This window comes from Ammospiza nelsoni, unplaced genomic scaffold (assembly GCF_027579445.1).
Source record: "Ammospiza nelsoni isolate bAmmNel1 unplaced genomic scaffold, bAmmNel1.pri scaffold_54, whole genome shotgun sequence".
NCBI classification, from domain to species: Eukaryota; Metazoa; Chordata; class Aves; order Passeriformes; family Passerellidae; genus Ammospiza; species Ammospiza nelsoni.
In genome coordinates, this window is record NW_026683192.1 from 1,518,547 (window position 1) to 1,525,845 (window position 7,299).

Genomic DNA, 7,299 nt, shown 5'->3' on the forward strand with positions numbered 1-7,299 from the left:
AGCAATTCAAGCCTTGGCTCTAGTGAATTTGAGATAAAGGGGGGGGGGGGTGCGTGTGTCTGTGGGCATATCAGAGTTTCGGCTGTGACTAGCACAGCCTTTTTGCAAAGCAGTAAAACAAGCGTAAGTGGACACAGTTCTTAATTAGATTGTGCAAGAAGAGAACTAGAAAAGACTGATATTTTGTAAACCAGAGTTTATAAAGAAGAGATGAATGAGATGAATTAGTTAATGAGACTTATGAGATTTATGAGACTTCAGCTGGTACTGCAGTAAGTCTGGACTGGAAACAATCTGTAGGGATTTAAAGTTCTCTGTAACAAACAGAATAGCCTGCCTTTGCGGGCAATTTTGGGGAGCCTTTGGTGCATCAAGAGGCTGGCACACTGCATGAGGCAACAGTGGCTGTCCCCTGGGCACAGGCACAGCTCTGGCTGCCCTGTCTCCCCAGGGAACATGGGAATGGCCTGTGGGCAAAAGCTGGATCTGCAGGTATTATTGCAGTGCGGTGTTTATGAGAAACACTGGCATTGCTGTTTTGCTGTTCTAATAAATGTCAGGGCACATGTAAATTAGAGGTTTCTGGTCAAGCGGATTCAGAACCTAAGGTCTTAGAGCTTGTGTGTGGGAATCACATCTGATACCTGCCACCTGGAGCTGTCTGTATAGGAGGAATGTCATAGGAAAGGGACCAGGACACCAGGTGGTTCATCACAGGTCCAACAGGTCCGGTTTATTGAAGAAAGCATCAAACACTTATACAGCAAATAATAAGCTTATGAACACTTCCCCTGTTTTTATTTTTTATGAAAAGCAAAATTCTATGGGCTAACTGTGTCACACTCTTTGCAACACAAGAATAGGCAATTCTAACAACTATCATATTATAAAAAGTATTCTCAGCTAGCAAGGTTTCTCTCTTATAAGGGATCTAAGCTAGGAAAACAAACCAAAAAGGCTATTACTATTTATAGGATATGCTATACGACAGATACAAAAAGAATTCTATGTGCTACAAGGCTCAAACAAAACTCAGGTGTGCTAATACAACTTACAAAAATAAGCTTAAAGGAAGTTTGCTTTCTATTCTCAAACAGCAGATATACTTCAAACAGGAATGGCTCTACTCACAAATGCTTCTGATTGTCCCTTTTAACTAAAGTTTCTCTGATGTTTATAACAACATTTTGCACAAGTCATAAAATAAACGTCTATCATAAAAGTATAAATCTATCTAACATTACTTAAACTTAATAGTACTTAGACTTAAAATACTTAAAATAATAAAACTTAACAGAATCTAACTTTACTTAAACTTAATAGAAATTAAACTGAACAGCACTCAAACCTAACAGAAAATAAACTTAACAAGAACTAACTTTAATAGTATTTAACATTTAATGGCACTTAATAGATAATTTAACTTAAACTACTTAGCAACGGATAAGACTTACTATAGAAATAAAATATAGCATTTAATATAACTTACTTACAGGTCTGATTCTAAAATACTAAGCTAAAACAACTTTCTTCACGTATTTGCTGCAGCATTTTTATACTTGAATGCACTTAAACATAAGGAGTTTATTCAAGGTATACCTGTGGAAAACTTCTTTTGAATTCAGTGCTTGCTTTTACATCTATCACATCTAAACAAAGCTTAAAAAATACAAAAAACACACTCATTACATCTTACTTCTACAACGACTTTAACACATTTTTAACGTTTTTAAATTTTTCAAAATATAATTTCAGAGTTTGATGTTCCCCCGACTAAAGTCTATGCTTCTGATGTTTAAAGTCTCTGTTAATACAGGTGATTTTAAGACAGCATAACAGATGCTAAGCCAATTCGGCCGAAATTTGACTCCCGCATTCACTACGCTGATTTGTCTTTCACAGTCTTTGCTAGGAAAAACAAAAGGGTTTTTCTAACTTAGGTGAGAAACGCTGGCACAATGGTCTTGGTGTCGCTTGTTTATTATCACTGGTCTCTTAATTGCAGTAGGGGTCCTTTGTTGACAAGGGTCAGATTCATTACAGCTGTTAGGTCTTAAACTGAAGCTTTTGCCGGCTGCGGGGCGGAGGGAGAAGCGCTCCCGCTGGAAAAGCGCTCCGGTCCTGCGGCGCTTGTGTCAGAGGGGCGACCCCCCCGTGGCGGCTCCGGTCGCTCCCCCCGCGGTGGCTCCGCTCTCCCCGCTGCTGCCTCCGCTACCACCGCTGCGCCCATGCCGAGTTCGGAGTAGCACAGCCTCGCAGGCGCCCCGAGCCGCAGCTGCTGCTTTGCACTCAGAGACATGCTGAAGTGTATTGTATATCACCCGCCATGGCTTGCTTGGTTTCTTTGCTGACTTATCATCTTCTAACACTGCTTTCCACAGTATATCCCCAAATTTTCTCCATTCTGAGAGTTCATAGACCGTATGTGGGTTAAGGAAAATTTCTTCAGCGTATCCGTAGGCTAATAACAAATCTATCCCCTTTACCCCTCGCCATTCTAAATACGCGGCAGATAACTTATATGCTGCTTGCCTTTTCATACCTCTTTTGTGAGCGCTCTTGCAGCTTTCCAGACTCTGGCAGCACGTAAATGGCTTGAGTCACCGATGTGAACCCCAAGGGTGCTTCAAAATTCCGGCACTGTCCCGGCTGCAAACAGGACCCAGCTCCAACTTCCTCGACCGTGGCGTGTTCTCCCCCTTTTTCTTTTAGTCGAGACGAGGGGTTCAACATTCAGAGTCACCATTTGTTGTAGGAAGGAGACCAGGACACCAGATGGTTCATCACAGGTCCAGTTTAATAAAGAAAGCATCAAACACTTATACAGCAAATAATAAGCTTATGAATATTCTGTAAGCCAAGCAATCTATTGGTTAAACTATACCATTAACTCTTCCTCATTCCTTAGGGGTTACATCTCTCTTTTCTCATGTCTCTTTCACTGTTTGTTATCCTACTACAGCTAGGCCCAAGGACACACTATCTCACAGGTTCAGGACTTGGAATTAGCCACGGCTTTGTACTTTTCCATTCTCTAGTCTGCTAAATTTCCCAACAGAGGAAAACTGAGAAACTACTGTGAAGGTCTGTAAAAAGGTTTGAGTGAAAGCGAGATAGGGCAAGGAGAAATAAATAATGAGAACTGACCAGAGCAAAGAGGTTCCTAAATTAGCCCCTTTTAGGAGGGGCTCACTGGGAGGAGGTTGCCAGTAAGAGCAGCTCAGAAAATAAAAAGATTTATAATACTTCATTGCTGTTAGTATTGTTTTATAATAGGAAGATAAATGGGATAGAGTTTTTGTATGCTGAAATGTTTTTTTGTTTTAAGAAATCACCCAGAATGGCAAAGAGACTGTGAGATCAGACTGCCCTCTGGTCTTGTCCCTTGAAAAGGAAAACAAGGCAAAGAGAAAGCAAATCAAACATGTTGTTTAGCATGCAGCATAAGATAGCAATGTATGAAATCAAGCAAAGATTATCATGCTGAAATGCAAAGCAATCACAGTTTGCAAAATGAGTACATATGATTTGTTAAAGGCTCCTTCCAAGGTAAGGGAGGAAGGGTAAAGATGACCTCCCCAAAAGGGAAGAATTTTAGTCGATACAAGGGCCATATATTCAGTTTTAAATAAAGCTTTAGTACCTGTGGAGAATGTTTATGTTGTAGTGTGGGGAACAACTGAACAACTGGCCAGTCTGAGAAGGCATACTTTTGCAAACCTTTAAAGTAACATGTGTACTATATGTACCTAAAAGCTTTTGTACAATTCGCTAAATTCGCTAAACATTCTCAAATGAGAAAGGTTACTCTGGAGGCAAATGATATAAAGAGGTTAGGCTTAACATTAACAGACACTGAAATTAAAGACATTAGTAAGGAGACATTAGAATAAGTAAATAAGTGTTTTCAAGGGTATGGGCCACTGCTGTAGCAGGGAGAATGAAAGATGCCCCCCCCCCCATAGTAATCAAGCTTAAGGAAAGAACACAACCAGTGAGAGTTGAGTAGCACCCTCAAAAGGAAGATAAGGAAGGAATCAGCCCAATAATTGATAGTACTGGATTAAGAACTAATAAAATAACACAGAATTTGTACCCTGTGTCAGCAAATCCATATACTTTACTAACTTGTTTAACATCTGAGCTAACCTGGTTCACTGTTTTAGGCCTAAGAGATGCCTTCTTTTGCCTCCCTATCCACAAAGCCAGCCAGAAAATTTTTGCATTCAAACTCAAGCTCACATAGTCCATGTGCCTGAAGGCTTCAAAATTCCCCACCCCAATTGGAGAACAGCTTGCAAAGACCCAGAGTCCCAGGAAGCTCCACAAGAGGAAAGGAGTTGAATTTCCTAGGACTCCAAGGATGCAGAGTCTCAAAGAAGAAGGCACAGGTAGTGAAACAGAAGGTAATCTAAGAAGGTAATCTACCTGGGGTAAGAAGTGAGTGCTGAGCAGCAGACTTTAAGGCAGGGAAGCCCTATGCCAAACCCTGAAACCCCAGACAACAAAAGAACTCTGAACCTTCTTAGGCATGGCAGGGTAGTGCCAGCTGTGGGTTTACAATTATGGACTGCTCGCCAGATACCTCTATGCTCTTATTGCCAATGGAAACAGAGATCTCCAGTTGACAAGAGACACCACACGGGCCTTTCGCCAGCTAGAGAGTGCCCTCATGTCAGCTCCAGCCTTGAGACTTCCAGATGTAAGTAAACCATTCTTTCTATTTTTCCCACACAAGGAATTGCCCAGGGAATACTGGCTCAGGACTTGGGCCCATACTGAAGGGCAGTTGCTTACTTCTCTAAGCAACTAGATGCAACAGCCAAAGGATGGCCAGGTTGCCTCAGAGCTGTAGCAGCAGTCGTGCTGAATATTCAAGAGGCACGCAAGTTTACCCTGGGACAAAAATGACTGTGCTAGTGTCCCACACAGTGTCCGCAGCACTGGAAGTAAAAGGTGGCCACTGGCTTTCACCACAGAGGTTTCTGAAATACCAGGCCATCATGGTAGAGCAAGATGATGTAGAGATGTAGAGATAGTGGTGACTAATATTGTCAACGCAGCTTCCTTTCTCAGCGGAAATCAAGGAGAAGCAGTACACCAAGATTGCCTAGAGACCATTGAAGCTACCTACTCCAGCCGCCCAGACTTAAAGGACACACCTTTGGATGATGCAGAGGCCTGGTTCACTGACAGGAGTAGCTACATTGCCAGTGGAAAGCGACATTGCAAAGTACACAGTGACTACCTGCAGAGAGGTAATACAGTCTGGACCCTTACCAACAGGGACCTCTGCAAAGAAGGCTGAGATAAATGCATTGACCCATGCCTTAGAAACAGCAAAAGGCATTCAGAGTTGAGCATGCACATGGAGCCATCTGGAAGGAGAGGGGACTGCTGACCTCACAGGGAAAGAGGAGACAATCCAGCTGCTGGAAGCAGTTCAGCTACCTGAAAAAGCATATTAAGGCACACCAGAGAGTGAACTTAAAATTGAAGGAAAGAAATGAGCTGGCGGATGGAGAGGCAAAGAAAGCAGCAAAGGGTGAGGTACAGATTTTCCAGGAAGGTAAGCCATAATACAATAATACTAATCAAAAGAGACGTACAACTGCAAGGGGTGGGCTACCATTGAAAGAGAGCTAGTAATCCCTTCCCATTTTTGTGGTTACTAGTGAAAGAGGGGCACCAGAAAACACACTAGGGCCTAACTACTTAAAAGCCTTTTATAGAGTGTGGCTCCTTTCTCAAAATGACCAAGGCTGCGAGTGATACAGAGTGCATTGAAATGAAGTGTTGACTTTGAAGCAGTAATTTCCACAGGCTTTCTAGAACACACATCTGATTGAAAGAATCGTTGTATCATTCTCAGGAATTTATATGCCACTATCACTCAGGTAAGCCGACAATGTGATCCTTGCCTCCAGACTAACCCCAAAATACCCCCCGGCCAAAACTCGGTCAGACTGGGAGAGGCCATGAGCCTGTACAGCAGTGGCAAATTACTTTTCAGAACTTCCAAGGAAAGGTGGGTATCAGTATTTACTGGTATTAATAGATACATTTTCAGGGTGGCCAGAAACATTCCACACCAGAACTGTCAAAGCTCAAGAGGTGACCAGATTATTTTTACAAGAAATAATACCACACTTCAGAGTTCCAGCCACGATATCCTCAGATAAAGAATCACATTTCATTTCCAAAATAGTGCAACAGATTAGTAGCCATCTGGGCATAGATTAGGAACTTCACACCCCATACTGCCCCCAATCAAGCAGCTAGGTGGAGAGAATGAATCATTTGATTAAGCAGCAAATCATAGGACTGGGGCAAGAAATTAATCTACCCTAGCCCAAGTTCTTCCACTAGCACTAGTGCAAATTCAAACTAAATCTTGAGCTAAAGGAATGCTGAATCTTTTTGGAATGCCTTATAGAAGACCATATAAAATACAAGGGGAATGTCCAGAATGTCCACCTACATGGTGGCATTAAGCAAACAGCTCAGAGTAATTGAGAAACATGTGGTTGGAACTCGGAGCAGGGAGTTAGACAGCCTGGGGATGATGTATATGTTAAGTCTCTTACAGAGAAGACTTCGGAACCACAGTGGGAGAGACCACTGCGAGTACTTCTCACCACCTTCACTGCAATCAAAATCAAGGAGCAGAATGCCTTGATCCATCACTCTTGGGTGAAGAAGGCCCAGAAGCCCCTTCAGGAGTGACACCAGGAGACAATGAACTGAGACTAAAACTTACTCGGGCAAAATGATTATATTGCAGTCGGGAGTAGCTCATACTTTAGTGTACAGAATTGTTCTGTATGTAATTATAACTGAAGTTTTAGAACTAGAGAGTACCTCTATCCAAAGCAATGCTGAATGGCCTTGGTCCCTGGCATTTAATCAGTATACTGGATCCATGGGAAAACCTTCTGAGATAAAAGATTTAAACATATCTACTGTAGTAATCCACGAGAATCAGGTATGTGAGGAGCAAGAATAGCAGGAACAGGAACTGTGGACTCTTCAAGGAATCTGAGGAGAAGAAATCAAAGTAGGGTGCCAGGTCATCAAAAGGACGGCTTATGAGAGACCAGATGTAATTAGTGTCTGAACCTCCCCTGGTGTATATGAACACCAGGAAGTCTGTGATAACCTAAGTGAATCAGACTGTTGGTGTAATTTCACCTTGATACAGCCTGTAGAAGTGACCGGCCTTTGAGCTCGAGTTGCTATCAGACTTTTTTTTTAATTCAAAGTGGACACTGCACTTTTTACCACAGCAGGGCCTTATAC